The sequence below is a fragment of the Siphateles boraxobius genome, unplaced genomic scaffold, assembly GCF_051911475.1.
Source record: "Siphateles boraxobius isolate OS27281-9 unplaced genomic scaffold, OSU_SipBor_1 107, whole genome shotgun sequence".
NCBI lineage: Eukaryota > Metazoa > Chordata > Actinopteri > Cypriniformes > Leuciscidae > Siphateles > Siphateles boraxobius.
Window position 1 is genome coordinate 1,497,501 of NW_027508708.1, and position 15,000 is coordinate 1,512,500.

The following is a 15,000-nucleotide window of genomic DNA, read 5'->3' on the forward strand; positions in this document are numbered from 1 at the left end:
GGTCCCTGCCCGGAGTTGTGGTTCTCCGAGTCGGGCAGTGGTTGGGTCAGGGTGGGGGTCCCTGCCCGGAGCTCTGGTTCTCTCACTCTGGGCAGAGGGTGTGGCGTCGTGGGGGTTCCAGGCCGGGTCCCTGGTTCCCTGAGGCGGGTATGAGGGTGGACCAAGGTGGGTGTACACGGCCGGAGCTCTGGTTCTCCGAGTCGGGCGGAGGGTGGACCTAGGTGTGGGTCCCTGCCCGGAGTTGTGGTTCTCCGAGTCGGGCAGTGGTTGGGTCAGGGTGGGGGTCCCTGCCCGGAGCTCTGGTTCTCTCACTCTGGGCAGAGGGTGTGGCGTCGTGGGGGTCCCAGGCCGGGTCCCTGGTTCCCTGAGGCGGGTATGAGGGTGGACCAAGGTGGGTGTCCACGGCCGGAGCTCTGGTTCTCCGAGTGGGGCGGAGGGTGGACCTAGGTGTGGGTCCCTGCCCGGAGTTGTGGTTCTCCGAGTCGGGCAGTGGTTGGGTCAGGGTGGGGGTCCCTGCCCGGAGCTCTGGTTCTCTCACTCTGGGCAGAGGGTGTGGCGTCGTGGGGGTTCCAGGCCGGGTCCCTGGTTCCCTGAGGCGGGTATGAGGGTGGACCAAGGTGGGTGTCCACGGCCGGAGCTCTGGTTTTCCGAGTCGGGCGGAGGGTGGACCTAGGTGTGGGTCCCTGCCCGGAGCTCTGGTTCTCCGAGTCGGGCAGAGGGTGTGGCGTCGTGGGGGTCCCAGGCCGGTTGCAGGTGGGATGCTGTTTTCGACTTAGACATTTTCGGCGGGTGAATCCCTGTAAGGAATTGGGGACTTCATCACATATGATGAAAAATCCCCAATTCTTTACAGGGATTCACCCGCTGAAAATGTTGGTGCTCCACTGACTTGGAGCTCCATACTCCGGGCATGGGGAGGGCCCATAGGGCCCCTTCAGACCCCACCGTCCCCAGCTCCTGGGACATTCCGATTCCGAGATACGGCCACTTCCTGTCCAGGTTTGACCGGGCGTATCTCGGAAACCACGCCGAATTGGAGCTCCATACTCTGGGCACAGGGGGGTCTCCTCGAGCACCCCCCACGCCCAGAGTATGGAGCCCCAACTCGGCTTACTTTTATAGTTACGTCCGGTCAAAGTTCCAACTTTTGAGGTGGCGTATCTCTGGAGCCGAGCCGAGTCGGGCCTCCGAACTCTGGGGACGCGGGTCGCCCCCCCACGCCCAGAGTCTGGAGCCCCAAATCGTCCGGTTCCCGGAGCCGGGTAAACGGTGGGACTAACTGGGACTCTCTTAAGGTAGGGTTGACCAGAGTGCATTTGTTTGAACCGGTGTATCTCAGTGCTGAAGCCGAGTTGGGGCTCCATACTCTGGGCACGGGGGGGTCTCATAGTGGTCCCCCCACGCCCAGAGTATGGAGCCCCAACTCGGCTAACTTTTCGAGTTAGGTCCGGTCAAAGTTCCAACTTTGAGGTGGCACATCTCTGGAACCAAGCCGAGTTGGGGCTCCATACTCTGGGCACAGGGGGGTCTCATAGTGGTCCCCCCACGCCCAGAGTATGGAGCCCCAACTCGGCTAACTTTTCGAGTTAGGTCCGGTCAAAGTTCAGAATTTGAGGTGGCACATCTCCGGAACCAAGCCGATTTGGGGCTCCATACGCTGGGCACAGGGGGATGTCCTCGAGCACCCCCCACGCCCACAGTTTGGAGTCCCAACTCGGCTTACTTTTCGAGATACGCCCGGTCAAACCTGGACAGGAAGTGAGCGTATCTCGGGAACCGAGCCGAGTTGGGGCTCCATACGCTGGGCACAGAGGGGTGTCATCGAGCACCCCCCACGCCCGGAGCATGGAGCCCCAACTCGGCTTACTTTTCGAGTTAGGTCCGGTCAAAGTTCAGAATTTGAGGTGGCATATCTCTGGAGCCAAGCCGAGTTGGGGCTCCATACGCGGGGCACAGGGGGGTGTCCTCGAGCACCCCCCACGCCCAGAGTATGGAGCCCCAACTCGGCTTACTTTTCGAGTTAGGTCCGGTCAAAGTTCCAAATTTGAGGTGGCATATCTCTGGAACCAAGCCGAGTTGGGGCTCCGTACGCTGGGCACAGGGGGGTGTCCTCGAGCACCCCCCACGCCCAGAGTTTGGAGTCCCAACTCGGCTTACTTTTCGAGATACGCCCGATCAAACCTGGACAGGAAGTGACCGTATCTCGGGAACCGAGCAGAGTCCGGCCCCCTTACGCCCGGTGTCGGGGGGTCTCGTCGTACTCCCCCCACCCCCAGAGTCCGGAGCCCCAACTCGGCCTCCTCTCCGAGTTACGCCCGGTCGAATCCGGACAGGAAGTGGCCGTATCTCGGGACCGGGAGGTCCCCGGGGTTCGAGACGGCGGGAGAAGTAGGGTCCCCCGGGGTCCCCTCACCACCCGCCGTCCCCGGCCTCTGGGACCCCCCGGTCCCGAGATAGGCCCGGTAACGCGCGAGGGACTTTTTGAAAAAGCGGCCCGTATCTCGGGAAGGGGAGGTCCCAGAGTCTCGCCCTTTCGGGGGTCGGGGGATCCCTCCGGGCCCCCTCTGACCCAGCCTCCCCGGGCCCCTGGGACCTTTCCTTCCGAGGCGCGCGCCGTCCCGTCGGGCCACTTTTCTCCGGGACCGGGGGGCACCGGAGCTCCGGGGCGGGCTCGTCGGAAGGGGCCCACCGAGACCCTACTTTGACCCGAGTTTGGAGTCTCTAGGCGGCCGGGTCCCCGAGCCACAGCCGCCCAAAGTCGGTGCCCTTTTCCCGGTCCGAAAAACGCCTCAGAGTCCAAAACCTGCAGTGGGCCGGGACTTCCGGGGCCCCTGAGGCTCTGGCGGCGGTCCCGGGAAGGTTCACCTTTCTCGGGCACGGTCAGGTCGCCCCCCGCGGTCCCGGGAGTCCCGTCGGAGACGTGGGTGTCAGCCACGAGCGCAGCGTGGTGGGGAAATTTTTTGTTTTTCGCGAATATCTCGACAAGCACGCGGCGAAAAAATTCCAAACTCGGGTCGCTCGTAGGGCTCGAGGGGGCCTATCCAACGAGCCCACCCACGTCCCCGAGGGCCGTCGGGCCAGGGAGTTACGCCCGGTCAAAGGCGCACCTTTACGGGCTTATATCTCGGGAACCCCCGGCCCAATATTCCCCAAACTCTAATAGATCGTAGTGCCGGACGAGGCCTTTCGAAAGAGCCCACCCCCGAGGTCCAACTCGCCCGGGTCCCCGAGTTACAGCCGTCCAAAGTCGGGGGTCCCAGCGAACGGCGATCCCGTAGGGGGCGCTCCCGAGGCCCGTCACTCCAGGGTTCGAGCAAGGGCCCTACTGGGACCCCCTCACCCGAATTTGAGCTCTCTGGGTCTTCGCGTTCCCGAGATACGGGCGATTTTGTTCCGAGGCCGTGACGTCATCGGCGGCCGCCATTTTGAAGCGCGCCCGGTGGTTTTCGGCCGATATCTCCGCGAAAACACCACCAAAATTCACCAAACCGGTACCGTTTTGTTCGTCTCGACTAGACGCTTCCAACGAGCTCGGTGCCCGCCGAATCCGTCGAGTTTTCGCCGAGATATTCGCGTTTTTCGCTTTCGCGGCGCTGTATCTCGGGCCCCCGGGGGCCCCCGGAGCTGCGGGTGGTCTCGTTGGAAAGCTCTCGTCCCGCTCTAAACACGATAAAAATTTGGCGTCGATCGGACGCGGCTTCGCCGAGTTACGGCCGTTTAAAGCCGTTTGCAGTGGGTTACCATCCTGCAAACTGCAGGCGCTCGTCGGCGGCCCGCCCGCGGGCCGAGCTCGGTGCTTCATACCCGGCTTAAAGCGCCCAGCCCCGCGGTTCTGGAGGAACTGCCGGAGCAAAGGGTGTCCTGCAACGAGCCATTTGGGTTATGGGGAGAAGGGGAGTGTGTGTGTGTGTGTGTGTGTGCGCGCGCGCTTGCCCCCCTTTCTCCCTGGGAGCGTGGCTTGGCCCTGGGGGCTCGTCTCTCCACGGAGGTCTCTCGCCCGCCCCGGGTGGCTCGATCCCTGGGCACGGCTCGGTCCTCCTCGGTGGGGTTGGCTGAGCTCCAGAGCCGAGCTCGCTCCAAAACCTAAGTGCCAAACGTTGGCGGTGACCGGAAGACCCAGGCGCTCGGTCCTTCCCGACCAGCCCCGAAGAGGTCGGTCCGTCCTGGGCCAGACGCAGGTTCGCCCGCCGCCCCGGGTGCCTCGTCTGGAGCCGAGACGGTCCTAAAACTGACCACAGGGGTTGTATGGCGAGGGAGTGTGGTGGAGGCACACACACACACACACACACACACACACACACACACACACACACACACACACACACCACCACCACCCTCGGAGGGCCTCCAGGAGCAATCCAATCCAAGCCCAGCCAGGAGGCACTCTGGGTGGGATAAAATCTGAATTGTGCCAGTGCCATGGAGCTCTGGAGGGAGAGGGCCTCCAGGAGCAATCCAAGCCCAGCCCAGGTGGCACTCTGGTTGGGTGGGATAAAATCTGAATTTTGCCAGTGCCATGGAGCTCTGGAGGGACAGGGCCTCCAGGAGCAATCCAAGCCCAGCCAGGTGGCACTCTGGTTGGGTGGGATAAAATCTGAATTTTGCCAGTGCCATGGAGCTCTGGAGGGAGAGGGCCTCCAGGAGCAATCCAAGCCCAGCCCAGGTGGCACTCTGGTTGGGTGGGATAAAATCTGAATTTTGCCAGTGCCATGGAGCTCTGGAGGGACAGGGCCTCCAGGAGCAATCCAAGCCCAGCCAGGAGGCACTCTGGTTGGGTGGGATAAAATCTGAATTTTGCCAGTGCCATGGAGCTCTGGAGGGAGAGGGCCTCCAGGAGCAATCCAAGCCCAGCCCAGGTGGCACTCTGGTTGGGTGGGATAAAATCTGAATTTTGCCAGTGCCATGGAGCTCTGGAGGGACAGGGCCTCCAGGAGCAATCCAAGCCCAGCCAGGTGGCACTCTGGTTGGGTGGGATAAAATCTGAATTTTGCCAAGTGCCATGGAGCTCTGGAGGGAGAGGGCCTCCAGGAGCAATCCAAGCCCAGCCCAGGTGGCACTCTGGTTGGGTGGGATAAAATCTGAATTTTGCCAGTGCCATGGAGCTCTGGAGGGACAGGGCCTCCAGGAGCAATCCAAGCCCAGCCAGGTGGCACTCTGGTTGGGTGGGATAAAATCTGAATTTTGCCAGTGCCATGGAGCTCTGGAGGGAGAGGGCCTCCAGGAGCAATCCAAGCCCAGCCCAGGTGGCACTCTGGTTGGGTGGGATAAAATCTGAATTTTGCCAGTGCCATGGAGCTCTGGAGGGACAGGGCCTCCAGGAGCAATCCAAGCCCAGCCAGGTGGCACTCTGGTTGGGTGGGATAAAATCTGAATTTTGCCAGTGCCATGGAGCTCTGGAGGGAGAGGGCCTCCAGGAGCAATCCAAGCCCAGCCCAGGTGGCACTCTGGTTGGGTGGGATAAAATCTGAATTTTGCCAGTGCCATGGAGCTCTGGAGGGAGAGGGCCTCCAGGAGCAATCCAAGCCCAGCCCAGGTGGCACTCTGGTTGGGTGGGATAAAATCTGAATTTTGCCAGTGCCATGGAGCTCTGGAGGGACAGGGCCTCCAGGAGCAATCCAAGCCCAGCCCAGGTGGCACTCTGGTTGGGTGGGATAAAATCTGAATTTTGCCAGTGCCATGGAGCTCTGGAGGGAGAGGGCCTCCAGGAGCAATCCAAGCCCAGCCCAGGTGGCACTCTGGTTGGGTGGGATAAAATCTGAATTTTGCCAGTGCCATGGAGCTCTGGAGGGAGAGGGCCTCCAGGAGCAATCCAAGCCCAGCCCAGGTGGCACTCTGGTTGGGTGGGATAAAATCTGAATTTTGCCAGTGCCATGGAGCCCTGGAGGGAGAGGGCCTCCAGGAGCAATCCAAGCCCAGCCCAGGTGGCACTCTGGTTGGGTGGGATAAAATCTGAATTTTGCCAGTGCCATGGAGCCCTGGAGGGAGAGGGCCTCCGGGAGCAATCCAAGCCCAGCCAGGTGGCACCCTGGCTGGGGAGGGAGGTTGAAAATGACCGAGTTGGATCACTGGGAGTCCTGAGCACCAGGGCCCCTTCAAGGCAGAGAGCAAAGCCAGAGAGACTGCACTCTGGCTGGGGAGTAACTGGAAAAAACATGAAACATCCAGGAAGAGACGGGCTGATTTTCTAAAAATCTGAATCCCAGGTGAGGTGCAGCTCTCCTGGGCACGAATAAAAGCTCAAATGCCAGGCTTTAAACATGACAGAGTCCACGATGTTGCTGTGGTCTCAAAGCTCCAGGACCTTCAGGGCAGTGGACCAAGCCGTAGAGGTTGCACTCTGGCTGGGTGAGCGAGTTCAATCTCCGCCAAGGTGGAGCTCTTAAAACCATGAAACCTCCAGGAAAAGACGGGCTGATTTTCCTCTAATGTCCATCCCAGGGTGGGTGCATCTCTCCTGGGCACGAATAAAGCTCAAACGCCCACGGTGGAATGCCGAGCTTTAAAAATGACAGAGTCCACGATGTTGCTGTGGACTGAAAGCTCCAGGGCCTTCAAGGCAGTGGACCAAGCCGTAGAGGTTGCACTCTGGCTGGGTGAGCGAGTTTAATCTCCGCCACGGTGGAGCTCTTAAAACCATGAAACCTCCAGGAAAAGACGGTCTGATTTTCCTCTAAAGTCCATCCCAGGGTGGGTGCATCTCTCCTGGGCACGAATAAAGCCCAAAGCCCATGGAGAAAATGACCCTGAAGCCAAGCTCTTGAAAATGACAAAGTCCAAAAAAGTTGCGGTGCGTTCAGAGCTCCATGCTCTACGACCTCATTGGCCGTCCCAGGGAGGGTGCACCGTCCTGGGCAAGAGTCAGATTCTCCCGCCCTCCCTGGAGCTCCGTGTGGAGCAAAGACGGTCCTAAAACGTCCCTTTGGGCTTCTGTAGAGGAGACAAACTCTTTTGAATGACAAAGTCCACGATGTTGCTGTGGTCTCAAAGCTCCAGGGCCTTCAAGGCAGTGGACCAAAACGGAGAGGTTGCACTCTGGCTGGGTGAGCGAGTTCAATCTCCGCCACGGTGGAGCTCTTAAAAACATGAAACCTCCAGGAAAAGACGGGCTGATTTTCCTCTAATGTCCATCCCAGGGTGGGTGCATCTCTCCTGGGCACGAATAAAGCTCAAACGCCCACGGTGGAATGCCGAGCTTTAAAAATGTCAGAGTCCACGATGTTGCTGTGGACTGAAAGCTCCAGGGCCTTCAAGGCAGTGGACCAAGCCGTAGAGGTTGCACTCTGGCTGGGTGAGCGAGTTCAATCTCCGCCACGGTGGAGCTCTTAAAACCATGAAACCTCCAGGAAAAGACGGTCTGATTTTCCTCTAATGTCCATCCCAGGGTGGGTGCACCTCTCCTGGGCACGAATAAAGCCCAAAGCCCATGGAGAAAATGACCCTGAAACCAAGCTCTCGAAAATGACAAAGTCCAAAAAAGTTGCGGTGCTTTCAGAGCTCCATGCTCTCGGACCTCACTGGGAAGCCCAGGGAGGGTGGACCGTCCTGGGCAAGAGTCAGATTCGCCCGCCCTCCCTGGAGCTCCGTATGGAGCAAAGACGGTCCTAAAACGTCCCTTTGGGCTTCTGTAGAGGAGACAAGCTCTTTCAAATGACAGAGTCCACGATGTTGCTGTGGTCTGAAAGCTCCAGGGCCTTCAAGGCAGTGGACCAAGCCGGAGAGGTTGCACTCTGGCTGGGTGAGCGAGTTCAATCTCCGCCACGGTGGAGCTCTTAAAACCATGAAACCTCCAGGAAAAGACGGTCTGATTTTCCTCTAATGTCCATCCCAGGGTGGGTGCACCTCTCCTGGGCACGAATAAAGCCCAAAGCCCATGGAGAAAATGACCCTGAAACCAAGCTCTCGAAAATGACAAAGTCCAAAAAAGTTGCGGCTCTTTCAGAGCTCCATGCTCTCGGACCTCACTGGGAAGCCCAGGGAGGGTGGACCGTCCTGGGCAAGAGTCAGATTCGCCCGCCCTCCCTGGAGCTCCGTATGGAGCAAAGACGGTCCTAAAACGTCCCTTTGGGCTTCTGTAGAGGAGACAAGCTCTTTCAAATGACAGAGTCCACGATGTTGCTGTGGTCTGAAAGCTCCAGGGCCTTCAAGGCAGTGGACCAAGCCGGAGAGGTTGCACTCTGGCTGGGTGAGCGAGTTCAATCTCCGCCACGGTGGAGCTCTTAAAACCATGAAACCTCCAGGAAAAGACGGTCTGATTTTCCTCTAATGTCCATCCCAGGGTGGGTGCACCTCTCCTGGGCACGAATAAAGCCCAAAGCCCATGGAGAAAATGACCCTGAAACCAAGCTCTCGAAAATGACAAAGTCCAAAAAAGTTGCGGCTCTTTCAGAGCTCCATGCTCTCGGACCTCACTGGGAAGCCCAGGGAGGGTGGACCGTCCTGGGCAAGAGTCAGATTCGCCCGCCCTCCCTGGAGCTCCGTATGGAGCAAAGACGGTCTTAAAACGTCCCTTTGGGCTTCTGTAGAGGAGACAAGCTCTTTCAAATGACAGAGTCCACGATGTTGCTGTGGTCTGACAGCTCCAGGGCCTTCAAGGCAGTGGACCAAGCCGGAGAGGTTGCACTCTGGCTGGGTGAGGGAGTTCAATCTCCGCCAAGGTGGAGCTCTTAAAACCATGAAACCTCCAGGAAAAGACGGGCTGATTTTCCTCTAATGTCCATCCCAGGGTCGGTGCATCTCTCCTGGACACGAATAAAGCCCAAAGCCCATGGAGAAAATGACCCTGAAGCCAAGCTCTCGAAAATGACAAAGTCCAAAAAGTTGCGGTGCGTTCAGAGCTCCATGCTCTAAGACCTCATTGGCCGACCCAGGGAGGGTGCACCGTCCTGGGCAAGAGTCAGATTCGCCCGCCCTCCCTGGAGCTCCGTATGGAGCAAAGACGGTCTTAAAACGTCCCTTTGGGCTTCTGTAGAGGAGACAAGCTCTTTCAAATGACAGAGTCCACGATGTTGCTGTGGTCTGACAGCTCCAGGGCCTTCAAGGCAGTGGACCAAGCCGGAGAGGTTGCACTCTGGCTGGGTGAGGGAGTTCAATCTCCGCCAAGGTGGAGCTCTTAAAACCATGAAACCTCCAGGAAAAGACGGGCTGATTTTCCTCTAATGTCCATCCCAGGGTCGGTGCATCTCTCCTGGACACGAATAAAGCCCAAAGCCCATGGAGAAAATGACCCTGAAGCCAAGCTCTCGAAAATGACAAAGTCCAAAAAGTTGCGGTGCGTTCAGAGCTCCATGCTCTAAGACCTCATTGGCCGACCCAGGGAGGGTGCACCGTCCTGGGCAAGAGTCAGATTCGCCCGCCCTCCCTGGAGCTCCGTATGGAGCAAAGACGGTCCTAAAACGTCCCTTTGGGCTTCTGTAGAGGAGACAAGCTCTTTCAAATGACAGAGTCCACGATGTTGCTGTGGTCTGAAAGCTCCAGGGCCTTCAAGGCAGTGGACCAAGCCGGAGAGGTTGCACTCTGGCTGGGTGAGCGAGTTCAATCTCCGCCAAGGTGGAGCTCTTAAAACCATGAAACCTCCAGGAAAAGACGGGCTGATTTTCCTCTAATGTCCATCCCAGGGTGGGTGCATCTCTCCTGGACACGAATAAAGCCCAAAGCCCATGGAGAAAATGACCCTGAAGCCAAGCTCTCGAAAATGACAAAGTCCAAAAAGTTGCGGTGCGTTCAGAGCTCCATGCTCTAAGACCTCATTGGCCGACCCAGGGAGGGTGCACCGTCCTGGGCAAGAGTCAGATTCGCCCGCCCTCCCTGGAGCTCCGTGTGGAGCAAAGACGGTCTTAAAACGTCCCTTCGGGCTTCTGTAGAGGAGACAAGCTCTTACAAATGACAGAGTCCACGATGTTGCTGTGGTCTGAAAGCTCCAGGGCCTTCAAGGCAGTGGACCAAGCCGGAGAGGTTGCACTCTGGCTGGGTGAGCGAGTTCAATCTCCGCCAAGGTGGAGCTCTTAAAACCATGAAACCTCCAGGAAAAGACGGGCTAATTTTCCTCTAATGTCCATCCCAGGGTGGGTGCATCTCTCCTGGACACGAATAAAGCCCAAAGCCCATGGAGAAAATGACCCTGAAGCCAAGCTCTCGAAAATGACAAAGTCCAAAAAGTTGCGGTGCGTTCAGAGCTCCATGCTCTAAGACCTCATTGGCCGACCCAGGGAGGGTGCACCGTCCTGGGCAAGAGTCAGATTCGCCCGCCCTCCCTGGAGCTCCGTATGGAGCAAAGACGGTCCTAAAACGTCCCTTTGGGCTTCTGTAGAGGAGACAAGCTCTTACAAATGACAGAGTCCACGATGTTGCTGTGGTCTGAAAGCTCCAGGGCCTTCAAGGCAGTGGACCAAGCCGGAGAGGTTGCACTCTGGCTGGGTGAGCGAGTTCAATCTCCGCCAAGGTGGAGCTCTTAAAACCATGAAACCTCCAGGAAAAGACGGGCTGATTTTCCTCTAATGTCCATCCCAGGGTGGGTGCATCTCTCCTGGGCACGAATAAAGCTCAAACGCCCACGGTGGAATGCCGAGCTTTAAAAATGACAGAGTCCACGATGTTGCTGTGGACTGAAAGCTCCAGGGCCTTCAAGGCAGTGGACCAAGCCGGAGAGGTTGCACTCTGGCTGGGTGAGCGAGTTCAATCTCCGCCACGGTGGAGCTCTTAAATACATGAAACCTCCAGGAAAAGTCGGGCCCGTTCTTCTGAAAAAGTCCTTCCCAGGCAAAGCGCACCTCTCCTGGGCACGAATAAAGCCCAAAGCCCATGGAGAAAATGACCCTGAAACCAAGCTCTTGAAAATGACAAAGTCCAAAAAAGTTGCGGTGCGTTCAGAGCTCCATGCTCTCGGACCTCACTGGGAAGCCCAGGGAGGGTGGACCGTCCTGGGCCAGAGTCATATTCGCCCGCCCTCCCTGGAGCTCATATTGGAGCAAAGACGGTCCTAAAACGGCCCTTCGGGCTTCTGTGGAGGAGACAAGCTCTTACAAATGACAGAGTCCACGATGTTGCTGTGGTCTCAAAGCTCCAGGGCCTTCAAGGCAGTGGACCAAGCCGGAGAGGCTGCACTCTGGCTGGGTGAGCGAGTTCAATCTCCGCCACGGCGGAGCTCTTAAAAACATGAAACCTCCAGGAAAAGACGGGCCCGTTCTTCTGAAAAAGTCCATCCCAGGCAAAGCGCACCTCTCCCGGGCACGAATAAAGCCCAAAGCCCGTGGAGAAAATGACCCTGAAGCCAAGCTCTTGAAAATGACAAAGTCCAAAAAAGTTGCGGTGCGTTCAGAGCTCCATGCTCTACGACCTCATTGGCCGTCCCAGGGAGGGTGCACCGTCCTGGGCAAGAGTCAGATTCCCCCGCCCTCCCTGGAGCTCTGTGTGGAGCAAAGACGGTCCTAAAACGTCCCTTCAGGCTTTTGTAGAGGAGGTGGAGAAGCCTTCCTGGGCACGAAGCAAGCTCAAACGCCCATGGCGGGCTTGACTCTGGAGTCAAATTCGAAAAAAATTGACCGAGTCCAAAAAGTTGCTGTGGGTTCAAAGCTCCATGCTCTACGACCTCCCTGGCTAGCCCAGGGAGGGTGCACCGTCCTGGGCCAGAGTCAGATTCGCCCGCCACCCGCTGGAGCTCCATCTGGAGAAAAGACGGTCCTGAAACGGACCTTCGGGGCTTTATCGGGGAAGGGAAGTAGAGCGGTGGAGGGCACGCACAACCCATGAACAGACCGTCGTGAGCCCCGCTCGGAGTCTCTCTGCGTGGGTATAAAAATACAGATTACACAGTGCGCTCGGTGGAGCTCTGGAAGTCCTGGTGGGAGACGGCCCCCAGGGGAAAAAAAAGCCCGGCCGGGGTGTGCTCTGGCTGGGGAGAGAAAGAATTCAATCTCCACCGCGGGGGTGGATCACTGCATGTACGAAACATCCAGGAAAATGACGGCTGCTGGTTTACTTCTCTAAGTGCTTCCCAGGAAGGGTGCAGCCTTCCTGGGCACGAATCGAATCCAAAGCCCCCATGGCGGGCATGACTCTGGAGTCAAAAGGTTGCTGTGGGTTCAGAGCTTCCATGGTATCAGACCTTTCTGGCCATCCCAGGGAGGGTGCGCCGTCCTGGTTCAGATTCAGATTCGCCCCCAACCCCTGGAGCTCCTTCTGGAGAAAAGATGGTCCTGAAACGGACCTTGGGGTCTTTATCGGGGAGGGGAAGTAATGCGGTGGAGGGCACACAGAACCCATTAACAGACCTCCGTGAGCCCCCCGCTCAGAGTCTCTCTGCTTGGGTATAAAAATCCAGATTACACAGTGCGCACGGTGGAGCTCTGGAAGTCCTGGTGGGACCCCCAGGGAAAAAAAATAAAAGCCCGGCCGGGGTACGCTCTGACTGGGGAGAGAAATAATTCAATCTCCAACCGCGGCGGTGGATCTCTGCATGTACGAAACCTCCAGGAAAATGACGGCTGCTGGTTTTCTTCTCTAAATGCATCCCAGGAAGGGTGCAGACTTCCTGGGCACAAATCAAGCTCAAAGTCCCCTTGGCGGGCCTGACTCTGGAGTCAAATTTGAAAAATTGACAGAGTCCAAAATGTTGCCGTGTGATCAGAGCTCCACGATCTCAGAACCTCCCTGGCCATCCCAGGGAGGGTGCGCCGTCCTGGGTCAGATTCAGATTCGCTCCCCACCCCTGGAGCTCCTTCTGGAGAAAAGACGGTCTTAAAACGGACCTTGGGGTCTTTATCGGGAAGGGGAAGTAGTGCGGTGGAGGGCACACAGAACCCATTAACAGACCTCCGTGAGCCCCCCGCTCAGAGTCTCTCTGCTTGGGTATAAAAATCCAGATTACACAGTGCGCACGGTGGAGCTCTGGAAGTCCTGGTGGGACCCCCAGGGAAAAAAATAAAAGCCCGGCCGGGGTACGCTCTGACTGGGGAGAGAAATAATTCAATCTCCACCGCGGCGGTGGATCTCTGCATGTACGAAACCTCCAGGAAAATGACGGCTGCTGGTTTTCTTCCCTAACTGCATCCCAGGAAGGGTGCAGACTTCCTGGGCACTAATCAAGCTCAAAGTCCCCTTGGCGGGCCTGACTCTGGAGTCAAATTTGAAAAATTGACAAGAGTCCAAAATGTTGCCGTGTGATCAGAGCTCCACGATCTCAGAACCTCCCTGGCCATCCCAGGGAGGGTGCGCCGTCCTGGGTCAGATTCAGATTCGCTCCACACCCCTGGAGCTCCTTCTGGAGAAAAGACGGTCCTAAAACGGACCTTGGGGTCTTTATCGGGAGAGGGGAAGTAGTGCGGTGGAGGGCACACAGAACCCATTAACAGACCACCATGAGCCCCCCGCTCAGAGTCTCTCTGCTTGGGTATAAAATCCAGATTACACAGTGCGCGCGGTGGAGCTCTGGAAGTCCTGGTGGGAGAGGGCCCCCAGGAAAAAAAAAAAGCCCGGTCATGTTGCGCTGGGGAGAGAAAGAATTCAATCACCACCGCGGCGGTGGATCTCTGCATGTACGAAACCTCCAGGAAAATGACGGCTGCTGGTTTTCTTCTCTAACTGCATCCCAGGAAGGGTGCAGACTTCCTGGGCACGAATCAAGCTCAAAGTCCCCTTGGCGGGCCTGACTCTGGAGTCAAATTTGAAAAAGTGAGAACCGTGGTGGTCAGACCGGGTTGGGAAACGATCTGACCCAGCCCAGATAAAGTGCACTCTGTGCGGGCGAGACTTCCAGGAAACGCGCGGGTCTGGTTTGGACACCCAGACTCTCCTCGGACAAGGTAACGGTAGACGGGCGCCTCCGGGTTGCCTGGGGCCCGGAGGGGTGCACCCTCTCCTTCGGGCCGTCGCTGTCAGGGTTGACTGGTCGATTGGAACTTTGGACGCGCCTGGGGACGGCCCCTGCCCGGTCGCGAGACCGCTATGGGCAGCTTGCTCCTCCCCGCTTTGCGCGTCGACTCGAGACGCGGCCTCCCTCCGGGGAAAGCAGGCCGCGTCGACCTCGGGAGACTCAGATGGCCCGTCTGAAAACGGATGTCCGCAGCGGTGACGTCGGGACCGTCGTCAGGCTTTGACGGTTGGCGGGGTTTCGTTGGGGGCCCCCCATCACGGCACAGAGCCTGACTTCGCCCCGCGCCTCCCACCCGCTTTGAAAAGCACCCTTCCCCGTTACGGCCTCGATCCAGAGGCCTACCACCCCCCCGCCCTCACGGGCGGACGGTTCCTCACGCGCCCTATGAGCGGCCGTGCCGCCTCGAGCCCAGGCCCGAGCGGAGCGAGACCCGTGTGTAGGAAACCCGCGCGTCGCAGGTTCGTCCGTCCCGGGGCTCCTTTGATCCCGGGCTAAAACAAAAACCATATGCTTGTCGAACCGTCGGTCTGGGTAAACGGCAAAACGACTCCAGGGGCTTGAGACACCCCTGGAGCGACGGAGGAAGGTGCACCTCCGAAAGAAAAATGAAATTACGGACAGTGTCCGATCGAATGAGGTCCACGGAACAGAGAACCGTGGTGGTCAGACCGGGTGGGGAAGCGGTCTGGCTCAGCCCAGATAAAATGCACTCTGTGCGGGCGAGACTTCCAGTAAACGCGGGGGCTGGTTTGGACACCCAGACTCACCGCCGGTGCCCTGGGCGTGCATCCAGTGTGTGAAGGTGCACCGTCCTGGGCGAGCAGAGGGTGAAAGACACACAACACTCCTCGTAAGAAAATGGACAGTGTCCAAGATCTTGCATGCAAACGAGAGCCCTGTGCTCGCAGACCCGACCGTGGCCTGCTCAAAGTCAGATCCGTACGCTTGATGGCGCTCCTGCTGGAGCAAAGACGGTCCGAACACGGACGCTAGGGGTGTTGTAGAGGAGGTGGGGGACCGTCGCCACACTCTTCTCGGACAAGGTTAACGGAAGACGGGCGCCTCCGGGTTGCCTGGGGCCCGGAGGGGCGCACCCTCTCCTTCGGGCCGTCACTGTCAGGGTTGCCTGGTCG